This window comes from Pyrgilauda ruficollis, unplaced genomic scaffold, assembly GCF_017590135.1.
Source record: "Pyrgilauda ruficollis isolate IOZ18807 unplaced genomic scaffold, ASM1759013v1 scaffold79, whole genome shotgun sequence".
Lineage (NCBI taxonomy): Eukaryota > Metazoa > Chordata > Aves > Passeriformes > Passeridae > Pyrgilauda > Pyrgilauda ruficollis.
In genome coordinates this window covers 5,048,638-5,065,814 of record NW_024529821.1, presented here as the reverse complement: position 1 = coordinate 5,065,814, position 17,177 = coordinate 5,048,638, and positions in this window count along the sequence as shown.

The following is a 17,177-nucleotide window of genomic DNA, read 5'->3' as shown; positions in this document are numbered from 1 at the left end:
ACATCCTGCAATAAAACCATTTCTGATCAGGATGCTTTGGGTAATGCAGCGATGTCTTTAATGCAGGGATGTGATTTATTTTTCCTAAAGCTGCTTGATGTTTTTTACACCTGCCTCAGTGACCATGAGAGGAAAAGGGACGCGGGCAGGAATGGAGGGTGGAATGGTCTGGCATTGAAGAAGCACCAGGTTCAGTGTGTGAGGATGCCCCACTTGAAGGACAGATTCTCCACACCTCCAGCACCTTCAAAGCCAGGAATGGGATGTCCAGAAGGGGTGTGTGACTCTTCACTGGAGCCAGGAGAGAACCTGCCCTCACTTAAAAAAGTGGAAATCAGAGAATCAGAGAATCATTGAATGCCAATAAAATCCCAGAATGGTTTGGGATTGGAACTGGGCCTTATAAACCAAATGGTTGGAAGGGACCCTAAAGACCATTTAGTTCCATCCCCTGCCACAGGACACATTCCTCTAGCCTACATTGCTGCAAGCCCAATCCAAGCTGGCCTTGGACACTTCAGGGATGGGACATCCATGACTGAGCTTGGGCACCCTGCACCAGGGTCTTTTCAAAACACCACAGGTAGGAAACAGCCTCCATGGCAATGGGGATCCTCACGGCACCAGCCAAAGTGGAGCATTCCCAGGTTTCAGGTGTGGAGGAGGAATATTTAGAGTGGCCCTATCCCCCAGCATCGTGGGCAGCCTTTGGCATGGAATTCCCACACTTGCTCCCCTCGTGTGTTTGCAGAGGAGGGGATGTTGCAAACAGCAGCTGGATGAGCAGCCAGAGAGATTCAAAATCTGGGATAGTAGATGTGGGGTCAGTGACAGATCTGGAGAAGAGCTCCCTGCACTGGGAGTGCAGAGGGGATGGTGGGGAAATGCTCCATGCCCAGCCCCACCACCACTCTGGCTGCACCTCCCTGGCATTTCTTGTCTTGTAAAATCATCGTGTGGGACCCTTTGTCCTTTGGCATCTGGCTATAAGGCAAACCACTGATTCCACTTCTGATCTACAGCTTATCCAAGAGTTTTCTTCAGCCACAGGATGGCCACAGGAACATGGGGCAGAGGAGTGATGTCCTGCTCATGGAGAAAATGTAGCCACGAGCTGTTTGGACTCTTCCCAAAGCCTCTATGCAGGTTTGAACTGCATGGAATTTTGAATTCCCTCAACTGTCACAAGATTTCTTGTTCCTCATGTCAGACTCCACTTACCAGCATCATCCCGAGGATGTTTAGGACTGAAATAGCAGAGCTATAGCAGGATGTGCTGAATTGAGTCTGGACTGGCAGGTAGCTCCTTGAGGGACACCACCATCACTCTCCCAATCCAGTGGGATCTCTGGTAGCCTAGGCTCAGCTGTCCTTTGGAGAATGATTTCCATTCCCACCCCCCAGGCAGCACCTTATATTCAGGAAGGGACCAGAGGGGATGCAATAAAACTTTTTGAGTGATGTACAAACCCTCCTGAACCTCTGCACCTTGTTCCAGTCCAGGGTCTGGCTCTAATTAGGCTTTAAGAGACCAAGAGGTCATTTCCCTGTCCAGCCTGGAGAAAGGAGCATCCCAGGTTATCCAAGCAGAATCTGCCTGCAAGGTCCCCCTGCCCCTGAGATGCGGCAGGATTGGCAGCTCAGGGCTAAAAGCAGCTTTTCTTCCCCGTCTGGAGCTGGAGATTTAAACCTTATCAGTGCTGCTGAAGTTTTTAATGGATATCAATGGGGTAAAGTTCACAAACAAAGCGGGGATCGATGGGTGGGATAATACAGTATTGAGCGGGGTGCCGGGAGCCGAGGCACCCCGCAGTGGATGACAGCACAGATCGCATTCCCGCAGCACTCCTTACTGCTCACCCCGTGCCACGCTCCGGGGCCGAGCAGCTGGGCAGGGAGCACATTCCAGAGCTCCAGGCTTTGCAAACACTGCAGCAGGCACTGCCTGATGGATCTGTTCCTGCAGCGCTCCTCAGACGGGCTCTCCGTTGCTGTCGTCCCCCTTTCAGCCTTTGCGAAGCCTGTTTGTGGCTGGAATTTTCTCTCTGAAACGTTGACAGGGAGAAATGCTCTGTGCAGCTGCCTGGGCAAGGAGCATTTCCTTAACTGCACCAGGAATCCCTCAGTCTGAGGGCTGTGTGAGTGGTTTCCCAGCAGGATCACCTGAAGTTTGCCATACCAGACTGAAACCCCGGGATTTTTCTCTCAGGGTGCCTCTTCCAACAGAGTTTGGTTGGGGGTTCCCAAGAGAAGGGGGGCATCAGCACCAGCACTACTTTGATTGTGGTAATACTGATCTCCCTGAAGGAACAGGCACAAGGACAACAGGGTAAGAGCTGGACTTGCCCCAGCCAGGTTTAGGATGGAATGAGAAGGTTTTTAACTACCCTTGAGGTGAGCCCTTCTGGAGAGCAAAACTCACTTTTGGTGTGGGTAAAGCACAGCAGGACCCTGCCTACGCTGGGGTGCAGCCCCCATGGTCCAGCTGTGCTCCAGAGACACAGAGGGACCACATTCCCAGTGACCCCATGCCCTGCTGCATCCCACACCCCCCAGCAGCACAGCAAGGCCGAGCTCAGCTCACAGCCCACCCCCAAAACACATGGCAGTGCACAATTCCCACCACCCATGGCTTAATGCCGGGGATTTTACACCTCATGGTCTGTGCAGGACTGCTGGGGAGGGGAGCCTGTCCCAGCTGCCATCACCCACCACTGCTTGTTCTCCAGAGAATTTCCTTTCCTATGGAAGCTGGGAGCAATTTGGTTTCCACACCTCTGAGAAGAAAGCTGCCCCCTCCACCCCGCCTGCTCCAGCCAGGGCTGCGCTATCCAATTGTTCTTTTTTGAAGAGCATTTGCTATTTTCAAAGGTTTGAGTGAGCAGGAGGTGCTCGTTCAGTTACTCACTCTGTTAGACACGGATCTTAATGGATGGTATTGATTGGAAGAAACAAAGCAGCAGTTTTCTTTCTCTCTATCCAGGGATTTCTGGGCTCAGATGAGAGGAGTTCGCTGCCTTGTGCTCTAAACAACAAAATACCACATTACAAAGTCCCCAGGAGTCTCTCAGGGCAGCACAGCAGCAAGAGAGAGAAATGTGCAAGGTGTTAATGGGATAACAAATTAATAGGGAATGGGATTAGGCAGGGACTCTGGCTGCTACCAGGACTCCCCAGGTCTCTGGTGCCGAGCTCTATTCCGTTCTTGGCACGTCAGCCTGGCCAACAGATGAACACAACAGGAACCCACCTGATTCCTGGGGCCACCGGGGTCCCCAAAGGCAGCTGGGACAGCGATGGCATCAGGAGCAGCCAGAAGACAATTTTAGGGGAAATCAGTGCCTGCAGTACCTGGAAAGGGAGTGAAATTCTGTCCTGCGGCACTGGAGAACCGGGATGGAGCAGCCGGCTTGGAAACAGTTTTAAAATCATTACCTGACTCTCTGTTGTCCCATGTAATTTTCCCATCCATCTGCCAGTCATTTTGGAAGGTCAAAGACAAGGATGTGTGCAAGTTTGGGGACCTGAGACTCACTGCTGCCTCTCTGCTTTGCTGTCACCCACAGACAGCTGGCCCTGGCCACCAAGGCTTCCTCCCCCAGCCATCCCCACCCAGACACTTGCCTGGATCAGCCATCACAGAGGTGACATTTGAACCCAAAACTGTTATCAGTGCCACCTCCCTGCCAAGAGAGCCTATTTCCAGCTTCAGAATCTTGGATTGGCAGGGGCTCATTTCACCAAGAGAACAACCCATCCCTCTTTCATTGCCCTCAGGGTGCCACCCTGGCAACACTCCCTCTACCTCTCATAAAATATTGATCCCAGGCCTTTGGGATGAGTGAGAGAGCGCAATATCCCACCACCCACAGGGCTTCAGTCCCTGCTGGCATCAGGACAAAACCAAAAGGGGTTTTGCCAGTGGGAAAAGGGATGTGCCAAGGGGGGAAACGCTTAACTATGACACTGACTTTTGGTGAGCCATGAGGTTCTGGGGGATAGCTGCCCCTCCCCAGCCCCTTGGCCGTGGTGCTGCTGGGCTGAGGGTGGGGTGCTCTGCAAACCTTCATCCAGCATTCCCTGCCAATGCTCTGGCTCTCCCTGACATTGATGAGTTACCTCTTATCCCTGGGTTTTATCTTTTGAAGGGCCCCCTGTCTTTCCTAGATCATGTTAACAAGACAGCCATGGAGAGCCGTGGCCCTGGGGGTCTTCATTAGTTCTTCCCAGATTTATGTTCCCTGCCAGCTCCGTGCAGAGCTTTGGGCAGGGCTGCACAGCGCCAGGGTCACCGGGAGATCCCAGAGGTCAGGACCTTGATCCTTTTATTCACAAATGGCAGGGGAGCTCTGCAGTCATCCCAGGGCTCCAGCTGGGAAATGCTGACGTGAGGAAGGGCACCTGCATGCCCACATTCCAGATCCACACAGTGACAGGAGGCACCGTGGGATGGAGCTCCAAGGGATCCGCAAGGCCAGGGATTTGCCAAGCCAGCCTTTGGTCCATCGGGAGAATGTGTGGAAGGTGGAGACCAAACATTCACTGCTCAGGGCTGTGAGATCAGCATGGCCTTCAGGTGGAGCCCAGGAGGGAGCCCCATTTCCATGGATCCCTCAGAAAATGAGATCCTGGGAAGGTTTTTCCACCGCCCTGCACTGGAGGTGAACATGAAGGGTGAGCCCCACTCCCTATGGATTATACTCTGTGTTCCCAGAAGGAAACTAAGCTGGAGACCTGAGTGTGGGGTTCCACACCTGAGCCTGGACTCCCCCCACATCCAATCCACCCGTGAGTGGGTTCTCCCATCCATTGGATCCACACCTGAGCATGGGCTCCCACCCATCTGACCCACACCTACAAGTGCTGATCTGCAGAATAGGCTGCAATCCCAATTTTCCTTCCACTCCCACTGCTTTTTCTTCCCAGAACAGGCAGTTTTGCACTGCTCACCTCACCCCATCCCCAGAGCCACCTGCAAGGATGGTGCATCCCGACCCCTGCCTGCTCCAGCTGACCCCATCTCCGTGGGGCACCTCCAGCCCCATCCTGTTTTTCCCAGCTGCTGCTGACAGTGAATTTGCTCTTGGTTAGCAATGGAAACACCACCACCTTCAGGATTCCCCCACACCTTTCCTCTTCCTCCAGGGAAGCTCCCACACCTCCAGCATGCTCAGCACCAGGTCTAGGGATGAGCAGGTTACCAGGAAAGCTGGCCCACATCAAACACTCAGCTGGGAACTAAAATCCCAGCTGCATTCCAATGAATACAACTCCATTCACACCACTGGATCCACATTAATTTGGAGCAGCTGGGGCCATGCTTGTTCAAGACTCCTATGAAAAGAGCCTCTGCCTCCCAGCTCCTGCTCTCTTACAGCCCTAACCCATAATTTACTGAGTGAGAGATGACCTAAAGAAATTCCTGGGTAGCTGGAAAATGAGACAGAGAAAGGAACCATTTTATTGTATAGGCTACCACTGGCAAAGCAGTGCTTGCGCAGGTGCTAAAAAAAGAGAAGGGATCTGGGGAGCCACAATAAAACTGTATAAATTCCAGCATTCAGGAGGCATCATAATGGCTAATGATGGAAGGAAGGGGTGCAGTGGGTGGTGCCGCCCACGTTTCCCTGAAACAGCATCCTTTGGCAATTCAGTATTTCAAAGTCCCCATGAAGATTTATTAAAACTGACAAAGTTGTTCTGGGTTTGAGGAATAATGAGCTCCTCCAAGATTTTCTTTGTGAAAAATTATAGAAAACTGTGAGTCCCATCCATGGCTAAATCTGCTGCAATTAGCAGCAGAGTGAAATCCAGCAGCAGCTCTTTCCCTGTGGAGTGTCCTCAGAATTATGGGATCATCAAGGTTGGAAAAGACCTCTGAGATCATCAAGTCCAACCTTGTTTGCTTGATCTCCTCTGCTTTCCTTTGGATTAGAACATCCCTGGGAAATGGAAATGGCCTGGGTGGGGTTGGTTATCCCAGCAGAGTGACACACTGCTGCCTTGACTGGTGAATTCCTAAAGATTTCATGTGCCTTCCATACTTGAGGATGGAGCTGGAGTGACCAGATGTGATGCAAAGGGCAAAGAAGCAGCCCAAGGCATTCCTTTGGCCTTCTCCAAGTCCTTGTTTAATATTGACAGGAGCACTTTGTGCTTATGTAAGTTTGCTACATGCCAAAGGAATCCGAATGAAGGTGTTATTACTTAATGCAAACACCCTCCCTGCTGTTTCACGAGGTTTAAAAAGGTGATCAAGACTTATTAGGATTAAGGGCTCATTTTAGCTGAATTGATCAGATGGCATTTAGGTGTAATTTCAGCTAAAAATACAGGCAAGGGATAAGCAGATTTTATTTCTGTGTAAAATTGTCTCCTCCTCTCCCTGTGCCATGCACACACGGCCGTGTTTGCGCCTACCCTCAGCAGCTCTGCCTGCTTTGGGGGGACTGGGGCTTTTTGTGCCCTGGCAAAAAAGGTTCTTTGGGCTGGCCCTGCAGGGAGGACAGCTCTGCCTGGATCCCATCTGATGGATTTAAACCACTTCCCTTCCCACGGCACCAAAGCTGATCGTCCAGAGCCACGTTCCTTGGACTGATTTAGCTTCCACCAGCGTCGCTTCACAGTTGCAATCACAGATTTCTTGGAGTCGGCACTGAAATGTGTCCAGGCAGTGAGAACCGGAGCTGGAAGATGAGGAGTGGGATGCTGTTCCACGGACCAGCATTGCCATCCCACGGACCAACATTGCCATCCCATGGTGCAGCAGCCTCCCTGCAGCCTCCGCAGTGATGCTCCACTCCCAGCTCGAGGTCGCCAGCTCCCAGCGCACGGGAGTGCTGCAGGAAATTCAGGAAAGCCGCGAAACTTCACTCCCAGCCTCGGAGATGGAGGGATTTTCTCAGGATCAGCCTCAGGACAGGTTCTCCCGACACCCATCTGCATCCTCTGGCAGATCCTGATTTCCCATGGCGATCCCAATTCCGCTGTGCCAGCCCCAGCTCTCCCCACTCCCGAGTTCTGTTAATTCTCATTTTCTCTAGCTTTGCTAATAATTTCCCACGTGGCCCCATATCAAATGCTTTATTGAACTCCAGATAGATTAGATCTACCAAATTTCCCTTGTCTGGAAAACCAATTATCTTATCAAAGGAAGATGTCAGCACAGGCTGGCACAAACTGCTTTTGGTAAACCTAGGCACTTTATCTCATTTTTCTCAGTGCCTTAATTAATGTTTCCTTCAGAATTTGTCCTGCAGTCCCAGGTCTGACTACAAACGGGTTAACACATCCACAGCTGGATGCTCCTGCTTTTCATTCTCCTTATCTTCCTTACTTTCCCTATGATCCAGTGGCTCGTAGGGCCTCAATCCATGCTGCTTGACCCACAAAGCTCATTAGAAAGCTCTGCTGTCCTCCCTGCACACCGTGTGTCCCTTCTCCCTGAATTCCTGGACAACCAGGGAATGGCCTGGTCCTGGCAGTTCCCCTTTCTGCCTGCATTTACTTTTTTTTTTTTTTTTTTTTTTCCCTAAAGAAGATTTCCAAGGCTCCTGACTCCCCCTCAGACTGAAGATGCACCTTTCTGCTGTCCTGACATTTTTATCCATCCCTGTCATCTCTCTTTTCTGGAGATCATGCAATCTCAGGGTGGTTTGGGTTGGAAGGAACCTAAAATTTATCCTGTTCCACTTTTTGCAAAGGGCAGGGACACCTTCCACTGTCCCAGGTTGCTCCAAGCCCTGTCCAACCTGGCCTTGGACACTTCCAGGGAATGGGGCAGCCACAGCTGCTCTCAACAACTGTGCCAGGGCCTCAACACCCTCATTATAAATAATTTCTTCATTTCATCTTCAATATCTGGAACCAGATTGTTGCTCATGGGAAAGTCTTCCCCCATCTCTGATGTCATGGACTCACAGAAGTTAGTGAGGCCAAGTTCCCCAGGAATTTTAGCCACCAAAATAAAATTTTAGGGGTTTTTTTTTTTAACAGATAAACACATTATGTGATTGAAATCAGGCAGTGTGAAAGTTGTTCATCCACTTTGTCAGGACAGACCAAGGGTGTGCAGCTTAAATTATTCCATATTATTCCAGGGCAAAATCCTGAATTCTGGATATGCTGAGATTATTCTAGTGTGGCAGCAGAGTAATTTGCCATCCCACCAGGGCCAGAAATTGAAATTTTCCCTACCATTGTGGAGTAAATGTCCCCTCCAGCTATCAATGGGTCCTTGCCCTCATAGCCTGGGAAGCTGAAGATGCTCACAGAGATCCTCTTTGCTGTTCCTCATGCCTAAAAAAAAATCCTTGGAAAATGCAGCCTTCCCAGCAGTCTGCTAGTTTTGTTTTGGCAGATGCTCAAGCAAATGTTACTTTTTGGCATGGTGGGATCCCATCTTTTCGGAATCCATCTTATTGGCCTCGTGTCAAAACGTGCTGACAGCTCGGCTGGGCCTCTTGGAAAAATCTTGGGTTGCTCCCATTTTGTATTTTACAACCCCACGGCAGCTCTTGGATCATGGGGAAAGGGAGTTCACGATGGAGCCTGATGGAGCCAGGGAGGGGGTTTAGGGGGATGCAGGGTGGGGAGAGACTCTGCTTCTACCACAAACCCTTCTGGGATGGCAGGGGACACCGAGCCACCCCTCCTGCCTTTGCTTCCCAGGCTCCAGTTCTTTGGAGGAAAGCCATCAGTCCCAGCCCATCCCCTGCATCCACTTGTTATCCAGATTTAACTTCCAAGTGCATGATTCCTGGTCAGTTGTTTCATCCCCTCTGCTCTTTGCAGCATTTCATGGCCAGGAGTCCAAGAGCAGCAGGGAAGGGCCCAGGAGCAGGGAAAGGCACACGGTGGCCACAGGGACAAACTGCTGTGATAAGGGCTTGGAGCAAACACTCCTGCTCCATCCCAGTCCTCATTCCCTGAGCTCTGCTCTCCTTCCCTTCCTCTGCACACAAGCAAAGCAAGCAGAGAGCAGGAGGCTCTGAGCACAGGCAGAGCTCCAAGAAACCAGAACAAACCTCACGAAAGCACGAGTCATGTGCCCCAAACTAAATTTGCCTGAAAAAACCAGCCTAATAGTGTCTTACACCAACTTATAATGACTTTCTTTCTGTTATGGTTGTTGCTGTTGTTCTAGTTAATACCTTCCTCAGTTAAAAACCCCCAAACATGACCCCGTGGCAGCCACGACACAAATATCATTTGCTTGGATTATTCCTGAGGTGGTTCCTGTGCTGGAGGCAGTAAGTGCTTACAATCACTCAGTACATAATGGAGAAATTCATTCCAATAATAACAATAATAACAGCATTTATTATTTTTGAAATATGACTCGGATGAATTCATGAATATAGAAAGCTCTTGTTGCTGGCTGCTGATGGAGCTGAGCAGGATTTTCTGATGGAATTTTTTTGGAGATTTCTAATGCTGTTGCTCCAGATGTGCATCCGTCACCTCTCAGCATCTGACTCCTGGCCCCACTGGGTGTTTGGAGCACAGGGAGGACAGATCAACCTGGGACACCTCACCCTGCTCAGGGCCCTGTGCTGACAGTATCCCACAAAATCCACGGATGATTTGGGTGGGAAGGGACCTCAAAGCCCATCCAGTCCCATCCCCTACCATGGTCAGAGACACCTTCCACCATCCCAGGTTGCTCCAAGCTCTATCCAACCTGGCCCTGCACACTTCCAGGGGCAGCCACAGCTTCTCTGGGCACCTTGTGCCAGGGCCTCAGCACCCTCACAGGGATGGATTTCTTCTTAAAATCTGGTATTTACTATTATTTACAAATGCTTGTCATGTTATACTAAACCCTTTTCTTATAGGCTAAACAACCCAATAATTCTGAGCTTTTCTCTCCCTTGTGCTTCTCTTTTCTAGGGGCTGGGAGCTCTGTGGGGTCCACTAAAACCAGGCTTTGCTCTGGCCCACCCTGCCCACATGCAGAAACCCTACAAATGTCTGATGAGCTCAGCTTGGAGGATTTCTTTGCCTTGCAGGGACTTCAGGATTGGCACAACCCAGATCTCAGGGGCTCAAATATAATCTGCAGCAGGTAAACTGCCTGCTCTGAGGAAACAGATCTGTTTCTAATGGGAGGAGAAAATAAAAGTGGCTTTGCCTCATGAGGCTCCCCAGTCGAATGGTGTTGCACTCTGATTTAGCAGCACAAAAAGCCCTGGTGCTGCAGAGGCAGATTTAGGAGCACCCCTGGCTGACCCAATTCCCTTTGCTCTGGAGGTGGGGAGAGAACTGGAAGGGCAAAAGAGAGACAATTTGTGGGTTGAGACAATGACAGTTCAATAGAGGAAGTAAAAGCTGTGCACAAGCAAACAAACCCAAGGAATTCATCCATGGATGAGGAGGTGTTCAGCCATTCCCAGGAAAGCCAGGCTCCATCACATGGACAGGGGAAGGGAAATGCCAGAAGGAGAGAATCCCTCTCTTCCTCCTTCTTCCCCCAGCTGTGTGTGGCAAACACAGCCCCATCCCAGTTCCGCTGAGGGAAATCAACTCTACCCCAGCCCAATCCAGCACAAAGATATCGCTTTACAACTGGCTGTAATTTGGCACAGATCAGCTCCTTGCATTCCTTCCTCTGATATTTTTCCCTCTGTGCGTTCCTGGCCCTGCCTCCCTGTGAATTGACTGCCAAGCTCTCCTTTGGGAGATGTAACTCTGGGTCTGTTTAGATGAGCTTCTCTCCTTTTGTGTTCATCTGCATGTAAACTCTAAGTGCTTTATTGTTTTCTGAGCACAGCTATTGATTTTTGGGAAAATAACTAAGAAAACATTAATTTATAACTTCCTTGTTGCTCAAAAGGAGCAAATTACTTTTCTACCATATCAGCATAAGTCTAAAAAATGACACAGGCTTTCAAAAAATACCCAAAGGTATAAACGCCAGGAGCTAAGAGCAGTGAGGAGGATGGAAAACCAGAGAGGGTTTGTGGAGGGAGGTCCTCAATAACCAACCTATGATCATGGAATTCCAGAATGGTTTGAGTGGGATGGGACCTTAAAGCCATGGGCAGGGACATGTCCCACTATCCCAGGTTGCTCCAAGCCCCGTCCACCCTGGTCTTGGACACTCCCAGGGATCCTGGGGCAGCCACAGCTGCTCTGGGCACCCTGTGCCAGGGCCTCAGCACCCTCATAGGGAAGAATTCCTTCCCAATATCCCAGCTAACCCTGCCCTCTGGCAGTGGGAAGCCATTCCCCTTGTCTTGGCACTCCAGACCCTTGTCCACAGTCTCTCTCCATGTTTTCCTTCAGGCAGTGGAAGGCCACCATTAGGTCACCTGCGACCCTTCTTCTTGCCAGGCTGAACAATCCCAAATGGCCCAGCCTTTCCCCACGGGAGAGGTGCTCCTGGGAGTCCATCAGGATGTTTATTTAGGGTGTGCAAGGAGAGGTTGAGGGAGATGCTCAGAACAGCAGAGGAAAAGGGAATCTGGTCACTGTCTCTTCCTGTTTAAGAGTTTCTTGTTAAAGCTGAGCTAGGCTGGTTTGGGAGATGCCAAGAGCGTGTACAGAAATATAATGTTATTATATAATGATATTATAGTATATATTATAATATTGATTTATTTCATGGTGAATGGCAATGTCTGCATGGGATTCTTGCCTTCAAGTCCTGGCTCCTCTTTTGAGTCATCTTTTGGAATGGTACTTCTGCCCAGTCCAGGCCCAGCAGATACTACAAATCCAGCCTGGCTGGCTGGGCTCCTGGAGAGCAGACCCCAAGCAGCCACATCAGTGCTCTCCTGTTCTGGGAGGAGAAGCTGTGGCTGCCCCTGGAACCCTGCAAGTGTCCAAGGCCAGCCTGGACAGGGCTTGGAGCAGCCTGGGATAGTGGGAGTGTCCCTGCCCATGGCAGGGAGTGGAATGGGATGGGTTTTATGGTCCTTCCCACCCATAGCATTCCATGATCCTGTGATCCATGTTCCAGTGAACCCAAACTGAGCAGGCAGACCAAAGGTGATGTGACACTTTCCCCATGACTCTGGGGATTCTCCTGTGGTGTTTGAGTCCCAGAGGTTGCTCTGAGTGTGTTGGATGTGGAGAAGGGAAGGAAAGCCTGACTTTGCCCCAGTCACATCCCTGGGAGCCGGGGCCTCCTTCTGCCTGTGTGACACTGAGGGGTGATTTCGGCCTCCCCTGGCTGTGCCACCCAGCCTGTGGAGATGCAGGAGGTCCAGGCACAGGCTCTGCCTCCAGACTCCCGTTTTCTGTGGAAAACAGGCTCCCGTAGAGGGCAATGCAGAGCAGCAGCAGCAGCAGCAGCAGCATTGCAGCTGCTCCCTGTGGTTAGTGTTAGTGTGTGTGAGTGTGAAGCACCCAGCGGCCTCAGCCCAAACACCAGCTGTGGACCAGCTGTGACCCTGCTTATTGTCTCCCCAGCAGAATTTTGGGGACCAAAACTGCCACACTGGGCTGGCAGGGCACCGGTGAGGCCATGGCAGTGGCATCTGGAGCAGGAAATGGGCAGAGCCTTGGTGGGATGCTCAGCCTGCAGCATCCAGGGGGTACAAAGAGATTGGCCTCAGCTCATCTGGAATTAAGGGGCAGGATGAGGCTGCTCCAGGCTACAAGTTTCTGCTGGAGTACTCTCCATGGAAAAATCTCCTCCTAAATCTGTGGCAAGAGTCTCAGTAGGGCATTAGAGCAATGGGGAGAACTGGGGCAGGATGGGGAAGTTTCCATGTTATGGATAAGATAAAAACTGGGCTGGAACTTTTAATATCAGCTGCTATCTCTGTCCTGGTGCTGCTGCATCCTCCAGGCTCAGCAGGCACTTCCCAGGGCCCTGGGAAGGAAGGGAGGAATGGACCACCATGTAATCATAGACTCGTGTGGGTTGGAGGGCGCCCTGGAGATCATCCATTTCCAGTGGGCAGGGATGCCATGGATCTGCTGGATGGGCAGATGGATGTGTTCACCCCCAGAGGAGCTGCCAGCGCTGGAGCTGCGTGCTGGCCACCCCAGTTCCCTGCAGGTCACCTGAAAGGATGGACCCGCGGGTGTTTGCCCAAGGGGAGGGTTCCTCACCGAGGGGTGTGCCGGCACACCTGGGCTCCTCACCCACGTCATTGCCCCAGGGATGTTTTTCAGAACTGGAGCCCTCCCGGCATTATTACCCGGGCTCTTATCAGCTGATTAAGCGCTGGGTATCTCGCTGCCTTTCCCGTGGGCACTGTTTGCTCTGCCTGCAGCAGCACAAGCAGCTCTGGCATCCTCCTCCAGCCCTCCTATGTAGCCGGGGGCAGGATCTCTGCACCCTGCCGAGGCTGAGGGGCTGTCCCGAGCAAATGGGAGCCCCCTGGAGTGTTCGTGGCTGATTTTGAAGAGCTGGCTGGTTTTTTAGTGCCATCACGGGCTGCAGGGGGGGATGCACTGTGAGAGGTTTTGGTGGTTTCTAAGCACAGCTGGTGGAGAGAGGTGGGGGTTTGGGTGGAAAACGGATGGAAAATGGGTGCGACACATGGTGATGCCAGCGCTCGTTGGCTGGACAAATCTTGCAGGTCTCCTAGTTTTTCTGGATATACAACTTGGCCAAAAATAGGAAAAGAAAGGAAAAGGATGAGGAGGAGAGAAGAACCTAAAGAAGCTGCAAAGGACCTGATTGCTGCTGGTGGCTGGAGCCAGGAGCCACATCTCTGCTGGATGCTGTGGTGTCCTCAGCCTCACACAGGCTGAGCAGCTCTGGCTCAGGGGGATGCACTGGGCACTTTTCTTGGATGCCACAGCTCCACCTCTCCTTACAAATTCTGCTGTCCCAGCACAGGATGGGCACTGGAGTTCACACCCCTTACACTCCAGAGCCAGGAAAGCTCAGGCTTTTCTTGGATGCCACAGCTCCACCTCTCCTTACAAATTCTGCTGTCCCAGCCTTACACTCCAGAGCCAGGAAAGCTCTGGGGGAATCTTTCCAGTCTGAGGTGGGTGACCCAGTCCTGTTCTTGCCCCGCTCAAGGCATCCTGCTGGGGATGAGCAGAGGCTCTGAGGGATTGGGAACCTCCCCACCTGCCTGGGTAGGATGTGCTGTGTTATTTGGGAAGTGTTTGTGTAGAAAACCCTGTTGTTGCTGTTGCACTGTATTTGCAAGGGTTAGGCAAGTGTGCACCAGCCAGCCTGCTCCTCAGTTTGTTATCAAAGCCTGAAGAATTTGTCAAAGCTACTGAAACATAAATTGTGCTAAATTAAGAAAGAAGAGGCTGAGAAACTGAATACCAAGACCACAAGGTCTAGCTAACAGAAGACTGTAAAACCCCTAGACTGTAACCAATCACATACTCTGAGAAATGCAGGCAGAAAATGAGTGAACAAGACAAAGACACAAATCAAGAAATGTGTACACTTAATAGTTTGTAGAATCTATAAATATGTGTGTAAGGTAAACAATAAACAGCTTCTGCTCAATCATATTGGTTAGTTGTACAAGAGTCCTGAATCTCCTGCATGTTGCCTCCCTTGGAAATAACCAGAGCACCAATCCCACTCAAGGCTCTTCCTTGCCTTAGAACACCTTTCCTAGGTGTGGATGTGGATACAAAGAGAAAAGGTTAAATGAGCTGCAAGCCACCCCCAAAAGGTGCTTTTTCGCCGTCCCGCCCACCCTTTGTGAGGCCGGCAGAGCAGGGGACTCACCTTTGGCCCCGGGAGGACCTCGCACTGCCCACTGCTGGGAGAGCACGGCCCCGGCCGAGCCTTATCTGCGCACCCCGGCAGCGCAAACAGCAGAGCCATGAGGCTGCTCCGAGCCCTGCCAGGGCAGGACACGGCGGGGAGGCAGCGCAGCTCCTCGGGCTCTCCGGTGCCTGCGCATCGCTCCCAGCGGCGCTCCCCAGCAGCCCGCGTGCCTCGCCCGCTCCTGGCAGCCCGCAGGTGAGTTTGGCTCTGTCCCTGGACACGCTGAGTTGGAGAATGGGGAGGCAGGTGTGGCACAGCACACTGAGAAGCCCCTTCCTTTGCTCAGGTCGGCTGCATTAATTAATCTGCCGTGAACCCCACAGCTCCTCGCACAGGTTTTCCATTGGGAAGCGCTTTCCAAACGTGCCTGGCGTTAAATGTGACAAAGCTGGGGTTGGCGTGTGTGCACGTGCATAGGCTTGATTGCAGCTGTAATTTCCTTAGAGACTCAAAAATGAACCAGTGTGTGTTCTCGAGACGCTCGAGAACGTGTGTGGAGATCAGGGACTGGCCTGGGGTTATTCCCAGAAACAAGGTGAGTGCATCCCAAAGCAAATCCCACCGGCTCTCAGGGGAAAGCTACAGAGAGGGGGGAGGTCTCTGCTTTGAATCCCGAGGAATTCCAGGAGCTGTGGGGATGGGGATTCAGTGGCAGTGGGGCTTGGCAGGGGACCGTGAGATGTGCAGTATTTGCTCGTGGTGCTTGAACTGCAGTTTGTGATGCAGCACTCGCTTTGGAGAGCTTAAAACTGAAATGAGAAAACTGAAATGGGCTCAAGAGCTGGGCAAACTGCGAGCTGCAGGTGCTGGGATTATTAATTTACTTATTTATTTATTTATTTATTTATTAAAAATCCTTTTTAGTAAATGAGGAATTTTAGCTCCTGTTCAAGCTGAGCTTGAGTGCCCGAGTGCCTGCTGGGCTGGTGGTGCCCCGTGGGCTGTCCTGGGGTCATCCCTTTGTGCACCACAGGGACTGCAGGGGTGTGATGTGCAGGGGGTGTAGGGGCAGGACCCAGAAGCATCATTGCCCCTCTTTGGTGGCAAAATCCCACTGTATTCCCAGCGCCTGTGTCTCACAGCCACCTTGAGTAGTTATCACAGGCATCTGTAGTAATCTCCCTTGTAGTCTCCCAGCCGTCCTCATCCTGCACTTGAAACACGGAAATTGCCCCAAGAAAAGAAATCTCTTTACAAGATGGGCCATCAAGGCAGCAGCCGCATCCCCGGAATCATCCCACTCAGCAGGGTAATCTATTCAATGGCCGGGATTTATTTTTAACATTCAGCTCCGCAGTCCTTTTAACTCGAGCAGGGAAGGGAACATTTTGATAACAGCAGCCTCCAGGTCAAATGTGATGAGAATTCATAACTCGCCACACAGGGGTTTTGGAAAACCAACCAAGCAAAACAATTTCCCGGAATGAGCCGATGAAGATGCGTGTTTCTCTTCACAATGTCATGCACAGAGCAGGGAGGTGTTGGAGTGGCTCCTCATTCTCTGCCCACAATTTGCAAATAAAATGCCTCCCGGACTGTTTTAAATTTGAAGGACTGTTGCGAGCACGGCTTTGCTGGGCTGCTCATAAAGACCTGAGACATCGGATCTGTCGGCCATCAAAGGAGAAATATGAATCCAGTAATGGGAATGTCCTCGTGGTCCCAACTCTAATCACAGCAAAGCCAGGGGTTTCTGCTTCAGGGGAGTGGCATCAAGATTTAAAAAGGAACAGAAGGACTCCAGTCCTTGGCCAGCACTGGAGCAGCAGCAGGGATGATTTACAGGGGCATGGAGTGGCAGGACAGGGGGAACAGCTTTAACTGCCAGAGGTTAGGTGGGATATCGGGAAGGAATTCCTTCCTGTGAGGATGATGAGGCCCTGGCCCAGGGTGCCCAGACACGGTGTGGCTGCCACATCCCTGGAAGTGTCCAAGGCCAGCTTGGATGGAGCAACCTGGGCTAGTGGGAGCTGTCCCTGTCTGAAAGGCACAGGAGCACCACTGGGTGCCCCCCAGGATTGGGATGACCCAGGTTAGATTGGAAGGATTCCCCTGAGCTTTTCTGGCTCTGGCGTCTAAGGGGTGTGAACTCCAGTGGCAGGGGGTTGGAACAAAATGAGCTCTAAGGTCCCTTCCAACCCAAACCTCTCTGGGCTAGAAAAAAACCAACAACCAGAATCCTGAAAATCTGGCCAAGCCAAGATTGTGACAGAGCTGCCAGGGAGAAACTTTTCCTTTCTGTTTTCTTTTCAAATGACCAGAGTAAATTGACTGCACCTGTCTGAGAACGAGGCACAGGTGGGAAAGGCGGGAGGAAATGTGGAGCTTGAGCACTGCAGTTTATTTTAATGTCAGTGCTGGTGTCTCCTGAGCCCTGTGGGGCTGGGCTGGGCTGAGCTGGACATGTGTGTTCCACCTGAGCCCCACGGGGCAGCACAGTCTGCCTTATCTGCAGGCTCGGGAACGTGGCCTT